The 17,590-nt window shown below is 40.6% G+C and overlaps 1 protein-coding gene across 1 annotated transcript in view; it reads left to right on the top strand.

Moving 5' to 3' along the window:
* The first annotated feature begins 16,133 nt into the window (after positions 1-16,133).
* The window catches only part of LOC137284201 (uncharacterized), a 45,243-nt gene continuing 43,786 nt past the window's right edge, over positions 16,134-17,590 (top strand). The window contains exon 1 of the mRNA XM_067815927.1: positions 16,134-16,213. The gene's annotated coding sequence lies outside the window, so the exon portion shown is untranslated. The remainder of the gene's footprint in view (positions 16,214-17,590) is intronic.

The following is a 17,590-nucleotide window of genomic DNA, read 5'->3' as shown; positions in this document are numbered from 1 at the left end:
CGAAAGACTCTCAAAGGAACGGTAGAAATACGAAGAAAATGTTTTTATAAATGACGAATATAAAATGGAGTTCATGTAAGTATTGTCATGAACAGAAATACGTTTCTTTACTTTGGAACCAACCTGTGAAATTTGCAGACGTTCAAACTACGAGACGATGAGCTGTTACTTTCACTTCTTCAAATTGTTGTGATTGCGGTGTGCCTGGTGACAAGTCTTGCCCTTGGAGGAACCTAGGTTATTTTGGACTGACAGATATACCTGTGGCGTTCCTTGCTTCAAGGAGATGAACAAACCAAGGGAGAATCTTCTTCCCATCGTTCATCGAAGGATGGGGAGAGCCAGGGACGAAAGAAGTATGTCTGCTGCCGAAGCGGCCATCTTGGAACAGATTACTCAAATCAGATCTCGTCTCTCTGGTCGAAGGAAATCAGTCCCACCAGAAGCGGTTTGTATTGTTTGTCGTTTGTAGATGTTTTCGACAAGTTGCTGCGAGTTATCAATGAAGTTAAACTAGTTTCCTATTCACAGAATGTCAAGCACATGCAGCATGGCAAACACGAGAGTAGGGAAAGATGGCGGCCAACTCTGGAACCTGTCAAGGTAAGGATGGCGTTAAAGCTGCTTCTGTCACTCTCATTTCTATAGTTCTGCCAAAGTCATGCCCTGTGATTTGTTCTTTGAAGGACGGTACAAAATTCAAACGTTTCAGTAAATTGAACTGTATTGATGTAATGGTGGCAAAGCAAATACAAGGTTAAGTACATACATCGATCGCGGATGATTTACAGCGTAACATCTACGTCCTCTATTCTCCCTGGTACAAGACATCAATGCAAACCTCGGACCACACGTGTTTTTCATACATTTAACTCTTGGTCATCCGACATTCCCCCGAACACCTACAGTAGGCCAAGAATGCATGACTATAACACTGGAAGGACCAAAGGACGATGACGGTACACAGAGTACAGAACGATGTTAGACCAAGCAATACAAAAGAATGACCTTTGACAGTAAAGAATAGAGACATTAGACTCGCCGACAGCATGACGGTGATATTAGATATCAGACTACACCAGGCTGAAAACAGACAGAGTGAGTGAGTGAATTTAGTTTTGCACCACACCCAACAATAGTCCAGCTATATGGCGGCTGTCTGGACCCGACAATCCAGTGATCAACGAGCATTAGCATCGATCTACACAACTGGATATCATTACATGTCAACCAAGTCAGCGAGCCTGACCACCCGATCCCGTTAGTCGCCTCTTACGACAAGCGTACATTACTGAAGATCAATTCTATCCCGGAAATTCACGGGCTTCAGACTAAGAGAAAACACAAAAGGCAAATATGTGAGTGTGTTCAAATAGAAAATGTAATAACACGAAGAAAATCGGGGGTTTCAAAATATGCACTGGTGCTCCGTTGGCGTACGTTATCCGCTAACAGTTCTAGGCACAGATTAGAACGGTTATAAAACGATTGACCATCATGTGTGCAAATCATCTAGAGAATTCAGTCCGGCGTTCACAGATCACTTCACCAACCGGAATGTTTAGCTGTTAATGCGAATAAACCTCATTAATAACGCACTTATAGTCTCGTCAGCGGGAGGGATAGATTGAAAAATGATCACACACTGTTATTGAACACTGACAGGTCGACCGTAGATCATTACCCTAAATTAACCCCTCCAGGTATCCCATGTCTAATATACAGTATATTAGAATTTTATATACTGACATTATAGAAATATCCAAAGTTGAACGCTTGATGACTGAGATCCGATATGCTGAATATAGGTACCTCTTCATGGTGTAAGGCAGGGTGATCTCCTGTGTCCTTTATTGTTGTTGTATTGTGTCATGATGTGAAGGCTACAGATACACTTGGATGGTTATTAACAATTACACTGTCGCAATAAATAATGTGATAAGGCCCTGTTGCACTGAAGTATTGATAAATGAAACTACTCAATATTCCAATTGAATGTTTGTTTTTGTAAACCTTTTTTTCAAAGAATGTTCTAATGTTAATTATTATCAATATCGATTAGCCTTTTTAGGACTAGGTTTTTTGGGTGGTTTAGAACACAACAAGGGCAAACTGATTTCCTTTTGGCACCGAAATTCTAAGCCATGGGGAACTAAACAGCCATTTGTATGCAGATATGGTAATTGACGCCTCGTAAAAGACATTGATTACTAGACAGTACAAAACGTTTGGTCCTGGCTTTATTATGAGGAAAGGTACAGGTATTGATAGATGAGCTGTCACCTCAGATTCTTGGTGACCTTCCATCGGCAACTGTTCTGATTCATGTGACGTCGGATTATTTGCAAGATAGTTCAGTTTGGAGGAGCTTTAGAATCGACGAACGTTGATGCCATAGTACAATACCATTTTCCATTATTCGTACATATTTCGATATTCTCAACCTGTTTGGTTTTAAGATGCGATGGCCGATGCTGTCCACATGTCTCTGTTTTCTGACTCCGTTTGCGCCGTCGTGATTTCCAAATCTTGTTGGCTGTCATAATACGTACACAGGTACTTTGGAACCTGCAGATTTATCTCTGTCAGGACTTTAAGACTAACGAGGAACATATTTCATACCATGGTCAATATGGTTGACAGTACGTGCTTTGCAGTATAGAGTTTATAGAGCAGCAATGACCATCAAGGCTTTGAGATCGTGTGTCAGAACCATGGTTCGGTTTCGTCGTCGGCTGGAATATAGACGAGCGTTAGCACATCAACGGTCTGAGTCGTCACATGGATCTAGTGCCAAGGTATGTGTTCAGAGTTCGAATCCAAGAATTTGTAAAAAATTGGTTTTGTGTAAATAATGCCCAATTGGATTCTTCTTGAAACATACATATTGGCTTAATTCACACGCTTCCACGGACAGACTTTAGTAGGACAGCCTGCATACAGGATATACAGTTCTTGTGTTTACCCCATGAATCATAACCTGTACTGTCATACAAAATGCATGTGATATATCGTGTCCTCGAGATCAAGACTGTTTCAGCGTTAGGACAACCATAGTATTCCTTTTGGATATGGATTTCCTCTTTGTGTGAAGTTGAAATGCATGTTTTCTGCCATTCTACCTGCAAATTTTACCTTTTGTATGTAGTGTAATCTCTGGGTCTAACCATCTCAAAGGGAACTCAGAATTAATGTCGTCATAACCAAATTGCTTCAAAAGCAGCTCGACTATAATACACAGCAGCTTGGGGACAACAAGTCAGTTCGTTATATCCACTGTCAATGGTTCATTAAAAGCAGCTCGACTATATTACACAGCAGCTTGGGGGCAAGACATCAGTTCGTTACATCCACTGGCAGTAGTTCATTAAAAGCAGTTCGACAGTATTTACGTATTTACAAGGCAGCTTGGGTTCAAGAAGTCAGTTCATTATATACACTGTCAATGGTTCATTAAAAGCAGCTCGACTATATTACACAGCAGCTTGGGGACAACAAGTCAGTTCGTTATATGCACTGTCAATGTTTCATTAAAAGCAACTCGACTATATTACACAGCAGCTTGGGGACAACAAGTCAGTTCGTTATATCCACTGTCAATGGTACATTAAAAGCAGCTCGACTATATTACACAGCAGCTTGGGGGCAAGACGTCATTTCGTTATATCCACTGGTAGTAGTTCATTAAAAGCAGCTCGACTATAATGCACATCAAGGAGGCAAGGACTCTGTTCGTAATATCCGATTGGTCGTTAGGAACGTAGTCTTACTGTACCTGTCCATGAATTCTGGCATTGCACAGAAGCAGTGTATTAACGCTGTACTAATTGTGAGAAAATGTTTCTTTTGTCTCGTCGTATCTTGTCAGGAACAAACATAGCTACCTATGACTTTATTAAAGTAATAATAATAACAACATAAGAAAAGCAAGATTTACGGATGTCAGCTTCCATAAATCTTGCTTGTGCATTCCACTTCTAAATGCCCTTTAACGATTTACTAATAATAACAGTTAGTCAATTTCTGGTGCGCTAAGCTACACTCCAGAAGGTATGCATAGAACGCTACAGATTTGACTAGTTCACGAGCCATAGTATCAGAATATTCCCCTCTTAGCCGATGTAAATGATACGCACATCTGAAACCATAACGTCCTGTTATTGTTCAAACAAGAATATCCAAGGTCTGATAGTTGGTGGAAAATGTAAGGAAAAATGTTAGCCATCGAAAAAAATCCAATATGTCTTGATCACGATGGCCTCAAATTTCCCTTTCTTTGAAAGTTTAACATGATGGCTGTGCAATTTTGTAATTATTTAATGTCATAGTATGTGCTTGTTAACTTATTGAGTGTAATTTCCTAATTTCTTTTTGGACTTTAACAAGAACGACATACATTTTGGTCAGTTAAGCGTCACATTTCACTGGGGCTATTGTAATCATTGTAATAATCGAGTTGACGATATCTCCATTCACGTGCTGTCACTTGAAGAGTCGGTGTTATTGCAAGTGTTAAAGCCCAGGAACTTTCATATATAACCCCAATAATACCTGTTCCATTATCACAGACCACTCAAGTAGACTGTTGTTCCTGCATATCATTGTTTGGAAAATCTGGTCGACGTCTTACATAAGCCACGTTCTAGAGAGTGGGTTACGTATGAATACATTAGTTCACACTGCACCTTTTGAACTTGCTTCTCAAGCAGCTAGATAATACAGGGGCTATACTACAGTAAATGTTTACACTTCTTCTAAACCACATCTTCACTTCAGTAATATACACTGTGACAGTACACAGACGCCTTATAGCGTCGTTCCACTCGAGGATGACGTTTAGAAAGTTAACGGGAGACTTGCTTGTCGAAGAATGGGTAAATATTATAACAGTTTGTCTATTCTGAGAATATGTGTCTGTGGTCAGTGAGAATATTGCTTTTAGCACCGAAGAAATGCCATTTTCAACATCATGCACTTCTGTATGCGTCGCATACATATTAGCCTTACTGACAATTATGCACTTACTTACATGTCATCGTGACCCAAGTGCGTAGATCGATGCTCATGATGTTGATCACTAGACTGTCTGGTCTAGATGATTATTACAGACCGATACTATAAAGCTGGATTATTGCTGAGTGCGACGTTAACCACAGCCGTGTAGTGATGGGAACATGTTTATTATTTCGCCTCTACATGAAGCACTTGCAGTTTGTAGCCTGTTACAGAACGAGTCCGACTTTCGGCATTATACCTTCGGCCTGGCAAAGACGGATTTGTTTTGACAGGGGAATAGATTCACGTACCCATGCTGCGAATAAAAATCAGCCTTATCTCTTGGTCCGATGTAATCAATATGCATGACATTTTGTGTCATTAATTTCGAAGTTCGCAGTCCTCCATTACGCATTAACCAGATGCGCTTGAACAGGAGTTAGATGTGTATTGCATACGTGTGTTGTAGACCACACTGTTATTCGACGCCATAATACACAGGGGTGTTCTGTTAACACTGACCCACGATGGCCCTGGTCAGAACTGGTCTTCTGCAATCCATGCGTGTCGTCAGACGCAGCTAGTGTCACCAGTGATCATGCTTCCTGAACTGGATGATTCTTGTCATGGTATCCCAGTTCCGTAGATGTATCCTCATTATATCAGTCACTGGATTGTCTGGTCCAGATACAATTATTTTCAGACCCGTGAAGATACGGGGTAGAATAGGTCTTCAGCAACCAATGCTTGCCATAAAAGGTGACTTTGATTGTCATACGAGGCGACTAACGGGATCGGGTGGTCAGGCTCGCTTGACTTGTTTGACACATGTCATCGGTTCCCAATGGCGCAGATCGATGCTCATGCTGTTGGTCACTGGATTGTCTGGTCCAGCCTCGATTATTTACAGAACGCTCCCATATAGCTGGAATATTGCTGAGTGCGGCGTAAAACTAAACTCACTTACTCGATTATTTTCATGTAGCTGAAAACGTTCTGAATTCGGCGTTAAATAACACGCACACTGCCACATTATTTTTGAGAATTAACTGATTATCTGATACAATGATTTATTTCTATCCGGTTACTTATCGATATTCATGATCATGTTCCGTTGTTTAGAAATGATTCATATCATGGATCACGCCGGATTGTTTAAGTCTTGAAGCATACCAGGCATTTGATGACTGGTGGTTCAAGTCATGCCGTGCTTGGCTGATGGCTATATGGATCTGTGGACTGTCTTTGACTTTATTACGGAAGAACTATTCAACTTCACATCTTCTACCGATTCTGCTGGTAGTAAACTTTTAAATGCAGAAAATGTTTAATTCATGAAACATCTGATAGTAAACATTTACGATACCGGAAATGATTTCAGTTTGTTGAAGAAAGCGCTTTAGTTTCACGTCACGTTGTGTGATCTTTTACAGTTAGTTTTTCTTGTATGTTGATTGGGTAGGGGTGCTTTAGGTGCAGCGATAGCCCAGTTGGTTAAGTATTCGTTTGTCGCGCCGAAGACCTGGGTTCGATTCCCTACGTGGGTACAATGTGTGAAGCCCATCTCTGGTGTCCCCCGTCGTGATATTGCTGGATTGTTGCAAAAAGCACAGTGAAACCGAACCGACTCACTCATTCACTATTTCATGTTGGGAATTGAACACGAGTCGGAGAGACGACACAGATCTCTCCCCACATGGCTACTTTCAATGAAGCCCATTTCGGGTGTCGCCCGTCGTGGTATCCGCATAAAATCCGTCTCACTCACTCACTCACTCACTCACTCAGCAGTGCGACTTCAAAGTATTAACGAAAGATCGGGAGTAACCAAAATAAATACAATACACACCCATCACCGCTAGACACGCAGTTTATTATTCAACTGAAGATTTGTTAGCGTCCTTTTTTTGCGATTGAACTATTTAAAAATATGCTTGTTTTATGCAAGAACCGCTGTGGATGTCTAGCGCCCTCAGAGGGTATTAACTGTTGATCTATGCATATTACTCTGTGTCCTGCTTCTGCATGAAATTGATTATTAACTTTAAATTGCCCGAGTAGATAACCTTATCAAACCCCGACTGTGAAGTCAGTATTCTCACAGACAATATACTGTATACTCTTGGCGGTCTGTCTCAAAAGAAATCCAATCTATCAATGAATTATTTTCATTATGTTATTTCTACACAGTTGCTTAAAAGTACAAGGCCTTTCTAAACACGATATGAAATGATTTCAATCACGTTTTGATGATTTTATCGTACAATTATTATTGAAAGTTGTTTCTTAACATTTAAATAATTTGATACGCCCTTTACCCAGTAAGCTTTGGTGACAAGGACATGTATTACATATGCATAAGGTGATACCCCCTAGAGCTTACAGCGGACTGGTATGTCTTTCCATTAGCTCACCTGGTTTCTGAGACCTGTCTGAGATTTCTAATGACGCCACATTTGTTTTCTGTCCTTATGTACCTCGTGAATTCCGAAGCAGACATTCCAACCAGTGATATATCTTATATCTTATTTAAATCGTCTCCAGCAGAAGTTTTGCTTGGTTTCCATGTTAAACAATTTAAAGAAACAAGTGTGTGTGGTGGTGGTGAAAGAGAGGGTTGGGGGAAGGTGTGCTGTTAAAACTTTCACTCATCGTGTCGAAGGCCCGGGTTCGATTCCCCACTTGGGTACAATATGTGAAGTCCACATGTGGCGTCGCCCGCCGGGATATTGCTTGAATACTGCTACAAGCGGCGTAACACTGATCTCTCTCTCACGCTCACTCCCCACTATACTATTTCGATTACCGCCAGGTGAGCTACATATAGCGCGAACACGTCTCATTGTCTGCCTGAAGACAATGTCTATTCCAGCTGTCAAACATCACATGACAAAGGAGTAATATATGACTGTGTATAACTCGGCTTACGACCCGGTAAACAGGTGCGTCAACTAACTTGGAGATAATAGTATTGTTGAAATGAACCGTCTCACTGTATGAAAGGCCAGATTCCTGCCCTTACTTCTGTTGTCGCTGGTATACTTTGCGGGACTTTCAGACCATATGTATACATGTATCACAGACTGTTAGATGTACATTTATTACAAGTCACGTGGTGCCGTATTACGTTTTATGTTAACTAATGGTTAAAGGTAGCATGTGTTTTCATTACATTTTTATCTTTGTGTTTTTTTAAAGGAAGCATTCCTCTGACGTTTCAAGATTTAATAATTCTGTAATATATGAGTTTCTGATATGTTTTATTGCTGCGAAGAGAAATGTCTAGTTTCTGCTCTAATATTTTCTATGTTTGTCATATGAGGCGACTAAAGGGGTCGGATGGTGAACCTCACTGACATGCTTGTCACTGCACCCTTAATGCCTAGATGGGGGCGCATGATATAACTCACTCTATAGTCTGGTTCAGGCACGGGTACTTAAAAAGTAGCCTCTGAAATATCGAGTCTACCAGTGAAAGGAAAAATGCAGAAACAACAACCAAAATGAAACAAAAATTCAAAATCACCAACATAAATAAATAAATAAATAAATAAATAAATAAATAAATAAATAAATAAATAAATAAATAAATAAATAAATAAATAACGAATGAATAAGCAAACAAACACACGAATATATAAATGTAAATAAATCGCAAACCGAAAGTAAGCAATCAGTCATAAATGCGTTTCCAACCCCGTTCTCTACGCTTTAAGCCGTGTTGATTTTCAGTTATTAGATTGTTCTCGCATCAGTAGACATAGCCAAATGAAACTTATGTTTGTCAACATTTCAAGCAATATAATTCCATGCCTACACAGCTGAACTAAATTAGGTTCCCCAGTACAGCTCCATTGTGGCGCACCTGTACACACGCTGGCCTATTGACGGTGTTACTGGGGTTGCTTCATGATCTTTGGAGCCTGACGTGTAAACATCAACACAATGCATATCTACAATTGTACTGTATATAGCATTCAGGTGTACCAGTCTTGTGTACACAGCGTATTGTTGTCTGAAGCAACCAAATTACCAACGAAATTCAAGGCCTCGGGTCTGTGCGTATGGGAACGCTCGTACGTTTCCCCGACAGGGTTGGGCTCACTGCTTCCTGAAGTTTTGGGTACTCTGAATGTGGCTGTTTGATATTTAACGCCACACTCAGATTACTCAGAAATATTCCACAATCGGGTCTGGACCAGATAATCTAGTGATTGATACTGTGAGTGTCGATCCGCGCCGCCTTACGATGACATCAGCTTGACCGCTGCATCCAGTTAGTCACCTCGTATTTTTGCGTCAGGGGAACTGTTAGCAATCCTTTGGGTGGGAAAGGGATAGTTGTCCTTGGTACGAAAATGGAATTCTCTGTGACTTCTGTACCAGCAGGAATGATATACAGTATATCTGTTGCGGTATATCCGTACTATGATTGAAGGAGTGAGTGAGTGAGTGAGTGAGTGTGCTTTTAGCAATATGCAAGCACTATCACGGCGGGGACACCGGAAATGGGTTTCACACATTGTACCCATGTGGGAATCAAACCCGGGTATTCGGCGAGACAAGTGAACGCTTTAACCACGAGGCTACCCCACTGCCCCTAACATGGATGACGTTCTCATTGTTAGAACTTAGTGACTGAGTGGACTGATTCGGACATGCGAATGTGATGTTTATAAAATGATGGCCTACTTGGCTTCAATAATCCAAACAGATATATCTTTTGCATCCAAGAGGTTACTTGGTGCAAATTATTTGCTAATTATACCGAAATTCTCATCTAGGTTTCGTGTGTAAAAGATGCACTATTCTGTGTCCACTTAAAACCCAGTACTTAAAACATCGACCTGAACATTCATGATAAGATGACTATCACCTTCTGTATCCACGTTATAACGTAGTGATGTTGCTGTGCTGTTGCGGCGTAAAACCATCTTCACTCTCACCCCTTCAGAGAAGAGAGTTCTAACGATATGAGCCGCTGTTGTCCCTTTAAATATAAGACTCGTTATCGCTGTCACGTGACCAGCTACTCCCTAGCTCTGCCGGAGGTAATATGGATATTGATGTGTTTTAACGGTGTAATATACGTATCGATATCGCCCTTCTCCCCAAGATCATGTGGCTGGTTAACATCCTGGAACTGATTCATATCTAAAAGATCATATCTCAGCATGGGGTCACACTTTCTCTAATGACAACGACATTACATTGCCCAACTTTATATCCACCAGGACACTTTGAGGTTTCATGTCATGGAATTTATGAGGAGATTTAACACGAAATTAGGTGACTTAAGAAGAATCAAAATACCAGTGTTAATGTGAGTGCAATAAATGTCATATCATCCCAGCGCAGACTTAAATTCCTCCGTGGAAGGTGTCGATATCACTTATAGTGGAGGAAATTAACATGCTATCAACACCCTTATTACTGTCAGCTGATCTAATACGATACCCATTATATGATAGCTGTAAACGGCAGTAATCCGATATAATCGGAAAGAATATGGAACCACAAAAGGTTCGGTTATTAACTGAAATATAATGAACTAAATGCCGGGAATTCCGTCAACAGATTTTGTAGAGGTTATGTGTAATGATTTAATTTAATCTGTTGTATGTATCCTGGGTAGCGTAATAGTCAGGGCCTAAAGATGATCCTTAAATCTCATACGACCGAAGCCAAATTCGTTTTTTGTTATGTCAAAATACCAGGAAAGGGAGGCTTGATAGCAAAGTCCCGCCCGCCTTAAACAAGACCACACTTTCTTTCGATTTACAGAGTCAAATGCTTTCCTTAAGTCAATAAATGCTACATACAGTTTACGTTTAGTTCTTATTAAGAACTAGATTGCGCCCAGGTTCTTGGAAAGTATCCAGTCTTAAAACATATATAGTTAAAACATTTAGACGAAAATGGCAATATAATGTCTTCGGAAGCTTTTAGCATCCCCACTAAAATCTTGTCCGCTCCAGGGGATTTTCCGCCTTTAAGATTTCGTACGGCATCAACAATTTCGGTTTCCGTTATTATTGAATCAAGGATTTCGGCATCAAGGTCTGTATAACCACTGGTCTCCACACTAGTCTCAATTCCAGAGAACATCTTTCTAAATATGTGAAAAGACAGAACGGAAGTGTGACAACCATTGGTCAGTTGTTATATTACAAGCCACATTATCTTTACTTTTCAAGGAACGAATCTCCCGCCAAATGTACCAGAATGTTGAGTGAAAGTGCTCAGTTTTTTTCAACTGCTTTCGGTCTTTTCTATTTTCTGAAAGATTCTTTATATTTATTCCTCAAAGTACAAAAAGCATTTCTGTTGTTGTTTCATGTAAGTCTAAATTTCCAAAGCGCCTTCCTCACGTCACGCTTTGCGGACTTACACTCGTCGTCTAAGGGTTGGCGTCTCAGAACCTGAGATCCAGCTGCAGGTCTTTTCATTCATTGGCTGCATCCAGTATATGGCTTGTGAATTGGCTAATAGCACTACCCAGAGTAGTATCTATATATTCGGTTAAGGTATGGAAAAATATCTTAGCTTTGCCTTTTAAGCAGGCTAAAAGTTGATCTGATAGAGCACTGTTCCATCTGTACATTTCCGCCAGATTAAGTATCATACCTGGTTGTTTATATAACAACAAATTAGGTAACAAAATAGTTCCAAAGGCTGGTTGCCAGATTCAAGACGTTGATGTCAAAAAGCTCAGCTGAAGAGATAAATAGTCATTTACACTACTTCCTTGTGCACTTAAGTAAGTAAATTCCCAATTAACATCGCCAGGATTTCCTTTCGCTAACAGGATCATAATCCCCATCTATAAAACGTCTAGACTGGCTATCGCACTAAGTTGCGCAATAGGACGAACCCAGTAAACAGGCAACGAGACTGTTCAGGAAGCAAAAGCAATCATTTTATTTGACCTGGATGTAGCGCTATACAAATACCCAAATTATTTATTTTACTACTGAAACAGAGAGCATCGTACTAGTCTAATGGTGAGGTACAGCGAGAGCTTGCAACAAGAGCATCACTGGTTGAGTCGATATCGTATTTGATAGATTTTGTGAATTTGGAAAAAACAACAAGAAAACAAAACAACCCCCCCAAAAAAACAAAAACAAAACAAAACAAAAAACAAAACAAAAACAAACAACGACAACAACAACAAACAAACAAACAAACAAAAAGCAAGCAAAGAAACAAAACAAGCTTTTAACAATTGATTGACGGGTTTCTTGATAGACATGTTAGTCTGAAATGTAAGTAACAGGCTGCTGATGCAATGTCACTGTCACCCGTTATGACAGTGAGCGATGCTCATCCTAGTATCACACGTTCTGTCTCCCTGTCATTTTGTGTGAACTAACTAAGGACCATCCGTGTTGGCCATGCGGATTTGAAGTTATTTTCTTTGTACGAGAAACTGTGTAATACAACTGAGTTAAGGTTAAACGGCAATTTAATAAAGAATTTGTCAGAAAAAAGTGATAGTGTGAACATGGCGATCTTGTCTCATTTAAAAAGAAGTGATCTTTATGCTTCAGTGAAAGGTTGCTGAGGTGGTTATGCAGACATAGATGTACGTGCTTGGTAAGGGTGGATCTACACCGATACGACGCATATTTTGAAATAAAGAAGTTGTACATACATAGATGTATCCCCATTGTTCAGTGAATAACCGCACTGAAAATTTACATTTAAAATGGTCGTTAGATCTGTCCGAGGTCCGTTCTAGCGCCCATAGCCAAGGAATCCAGACTGTTAATACTCCAAGAACCTGCCAAGGTGTTGGAATGGCATATTCATGAATGACACATCAGTATCTGATGGTTTGAGCAAGGTACCACGTACTTCGGGTTTTGATATTTGTCCCAACGGCCGGCAAACCGTGTATCATATATACCACAGGCAACTATACATCCCCTCCCTGCAAACTGCAAAATCGTATATGAAATGCTCCAATGACTGGACGGGTATGTATGGCAATGAGTCGATGGCCTACATTCTTCAACCAGTTCAGATGACAGCGCATCGACTCATGAATGATCATTTACAATACATCCCCCAAATACAAACCAGTTTCACTTGCATAAAATACCCAGACTTCCCCGTGTGTCAAATGCATTACAACTTGAGCCCGACTCGTAAATGGAGCGAGTATTTTATTAGCCACCCCCCGAGACGATCCCTGGCGTCGCCATGTATATCCATCTACAAACAGCCCCCTTGACACCGGACAACTGTAGAAGGGGACATATGAAGTGACAGACATAGAAACGTTTACATGATGCTATCTGTGCCAATGGCTGGACGTCGCAGTTTGTCTGTCAGTACCACCTGTCTGGACATTAGAAGATTAAAGGTAAGGTTGTTTTATTCCTTAAAACACCCGAAAATATTCGTGAAAATACCTTGTAGGAAAGGAAACCCATATTTGTGTAGAAACTGAAGCTTAGTGGACCAAACGCTCTCTTGTCTCGCCGAAAGTTGGTGTTCGATTCCCGTAGGACGCCAGGAACCGTAATGATGCTCAGAACCTCAAACCATACCACCTGACTTGTTCTGTAAAATGTCTTTGAAAGGCTGCGATAAATGATATTGTTTGTGACACCGCTCATCTGGTATCACCACTCATTGGGAGTGATTCTTGAACACACGTTCTGTCATCCTATCCCATGGTCAATCACAAGGTTGTCTGATCCAGACTCGATTGTTACGGTGAAACATTGCTGAATGTGGTGTCATAGAAACACATACTTGTGATATGTCTGAATTAAACTATCCGCTTCTAGCAGAAAATGTTTTATGTATTTGAACGTTCCTTGTCTTTTGTATTAGAATAGTTCCCTTCTCCTCTTCCAACACAACTATCGCATGGTGGTCCTGGGTGTTTGGTGTGCATATAATGTTCCAATATTAATGTTTAGTAGACCACCGCCACAATGGCACCTGTTGAAACGTGATCTCGTCGTGGGTGTGAGAAACAGCATTGGTATGTTGCGGGTTCATATCACAGCTGGGGACAGTGTTTTGTGTTATTGTAGTCCATATATCACTGGAAACAATATAGTTTGGTTTGCTTTGTTGTTTAACACCAATCTCGGTAACGTGTTAGGTGCATGACGGCGACCTGTAAATAATTGTATTTGGACCAGGTAATCCAGTAACTGACACCAATATATAGTGGTACGATCTACAGAGACAGTTCTCCTCTCCCTTCCAAGTCCACGCAGATTTCGTCCCAATAACCCCTAGACTAATGCTTTGTCTCTGAATGTATACTATGCACATGAAATTCAAGCGTTCCTTTAATATGTTGTAGTTTTTATCACCAGCTTTGAATAGCGCTGTGGGGGAAAATCTGAGAATACATAAATTAACACCCTTGAAGTGAAGTTATATGTTTCCAGATAATATAAGTACATTTGAGAGAACTCATTTTGTAACTCCATTTACTTTGAATAGGAGCCCCAGTGATATGGAAGGTCTAGAACCTGAGCTAAATCCAGACAAGTCATGAATGGCTCTAGCATGAACGGACTGAACCGAAGGGCAAATAGTTTAGGGACTGAGAGAGACCGCAATCAAATTCCTCACAATGCTTTATATCGTTGAACGTCTAACCTTACGATGAATTGATATTATTGTCACATATATAGCATCTGTTTTAAGTTTACCCAGTTCTACCAACAAGAAATTCCAATTTAGTCAACCGTACATTCTCATAAACAAGTAACCAAACCCACAATCCCTAGAACTTTTGACTCGGAGTCAAGGCCCCGTCTTCACATGTGGAATTCGGCCCTGCAGTGGACACACGGTTGTTCAATGTATACCGATGGACAACGCAATGCGGCTTGTATTGACATGACAATTACAGTGTGACCGTGTCATTTATTGCGGTTACTTGTTGGTGGCTGACACCTATAAAAAAGGTGAGCTACAGTACTCCCTTTCTGGCCAACTGACAATATGAAATTTATCAACGGACACAGAATGTTTGAAAACAAAAAATACAGTTTCGTAGTAATATACCAATATTATCATCAATCCTGTCCATCCGTGACGATTTAAAATAGATCTTCAGCAACCCATGCTTGTCATGAGAGTGGGTGGGTGAGTGAGTGGATGGGTGGGTGGGTGAGTGAGTGGGCGAGTGAGTGAGTGAGTGGATGGGTGGGTGAGTGAGTGAGTGAGCAAGTGAAAGCGTTAGTGAGCGAAGTTTTACGCCTTTTTATCAGTACCACGTCCTGGGACACTGGGGCATGATGAGTGAGTGAGTATAGTTTTACGCCGCGTTTACAATATCCCTGCAATATCGAGGCGGGAGACATTTCAGCTGTATGCACATGTATAACCCAAGAGGAGCACAAGCAGCCACAAACGTGCGTCGCCGTCGCTAAAGGGGAAGAATGTTGAACACGACCTCAACCCCTATTTCACTGCCCAGTCAAAAGCTCAAACACTAAACTGGATTATCGGGATTCACAACTCACGTATTCCCGTCGAACCAGTCTGTTGCTTTTGTATAACATGCCTTTTGTCCATTGAAAAACCGTTATTGGAGATGTTTGTCTTCTGGTGACATCTGACCTTATCCACAATTCAGTCCCACTTCTATGTAAGCATATTTTATTGTCATATGAAAGTGTAAAAAATGTACACTCAACAAAACATAAACAAAAAAAAAAAGGAAAATATTGTGAAAAGCACATTATTCCAACTTGAAGGTGTCCAAAAAGTTCTGGACGGGCATGTGTGTCAATAGATCATCGGTCTTGGAAACAATAGCGCCACAGTTCATTTGAGGGTTCATTGTGCTAGGATACCTTGATTAGGTGTTCGAATCCACAGTCACTGAGAATATGCAATCTTTTACGTTCTTATGTAAATGTAACCAAATTGATATATGATGTCACTGTGAATGTGATATACCCAAAATCCGGATCTTCACGGCTTGTACAAGAAAAAAAACGTTCATTCATCGTGTTCATGCTTCTCCCTGAAAATCATCATCACCCGCCTTGGCCATGAATTATGAACGGTCCCTAAACACTGAATACATCTCCAACAGTGTAACATGCTGACATAAATGTACGTATACTTACCTGTTTCTGTTGTAGGTCCTGGTGCACCCAAGGTCCCGATTCAAGCGTTACGTCCGTCTTGCTCTCATCTGTATCCGGCTGTGTAACACAAGTTATCAGAGGTGAGGGGTCAGCTTGACCCAGAAGCAAACAACATGGAAAGCTTTTAGATGTTTATTTTATATTTTATACCGCACCGGCAACATCCCATCTGAATGGCTGCGGCCTGGAGATAATAGAATCTCTGCCTCACAATACAGAGATCGATAGTATGAACAAGGACCCATGCCTACGGGATCGGTGTCGCGAAAATGGCTAGGTCATCGAGCTGACCACAAGGTCCGTCAAGCCATCTTTAACCCCCCGCGTAGGTTGCGGGTCCTCTTTCAGCCTGCAATCTCCATTGCTCTTTTAGCTTTGCATTGGTAAAGCGAGACAGGCACTGGATTCTGGCTGCTCACATTTTACCATCACAAGTGAGAGAAACGACAGTTTGGAACCAGAACAGGTGATCTAAGGGAGGTAACTGTGCATGTAGTACTCTCCATTTCAACTGCAAGTTGTAGTCAACGTTCAGGTATGGAAGTTACATTCACCTCAGCACTCAGACCGCTACGTGCAATTAGTCGGTGGAAATGTTTGTTCTTTAAAGTTTCACTCAGCAATATTTCAGCTAGATGACGACGGTCTGTAAATATTCGAGTCTGGACCAGACAATCCAGTGAATAACACCTCGCACATCTATTAACATAAATGGAATATGATGACATGTGTCAACCAAGCCAGCGAGCCTGAAAATCCGATCCCGTTAGTCGAGAATGGTCTTGACGAGTCCTTGATTAAAGAATGTCCAGATGCTATTTGGAAAATTATGTTTTAATGTACACTATATACTATGGAAAATCGTAAATTGTTACCTTTCGAAATCATGTTCTTATTAATGTGAATGTAACAAAGTTCAAATAGCTTTTCATGTTGATATGTTACTGTATATATGAAATGAACGAGAAGGAAAGTATGCAGTGAATCAAAGTGTAAAATGTCAGGACAAAATGTTGACGATATGATGGTGTATGTAAGCACTGAGTGTTGACAATGTAATGGCTCGTATTAGTACGCTATGTTGACAATGGAATAGTTCTTGCAAGTACTGCATGTTAACAACGTAATGGTACATGTAAGTACTATATGCTGACAACGTGATGGTACATGTAAGTACTATATGTTGACAACGTGATGGTACATGTAAGTACTATATGTTGACAACGTGATGGTACATGTAAGTACTATATGCTGACAACGTGATGGTACATGTAAGTACTATATGCTGACAACGTGATGGTACATGTAAGTATTATATGCTGACAACGTGATGGTACATGTAAGTATTATATGCTGACAACGTGATGGTACATGTAAGTACTATATGTTGACATCGTGATGGTACATGTAAGTACTATATGTTGACAACGTGATGGTACATGTAAGTATTATATGCT

The sequence above is a fragment of the Haliotis asinina genome, chromosome 5, assembly GCF_037392515.1.
Source record: "Haliotis asinina isolate JCU_RB_2024 chromosome 5, JCU_Hal_asi_v2, whole genome shotgun sequence".
Taxonomy (NCBI): Eukaryota; Metazoa; Mollusca; class Gastropoda; order Lepetellida; family Haliotidae; genus Haliotis; species Haliotis asinina.
This window is presented reverse-complemented; position numbering and strand designations above follow the sequence as displayed.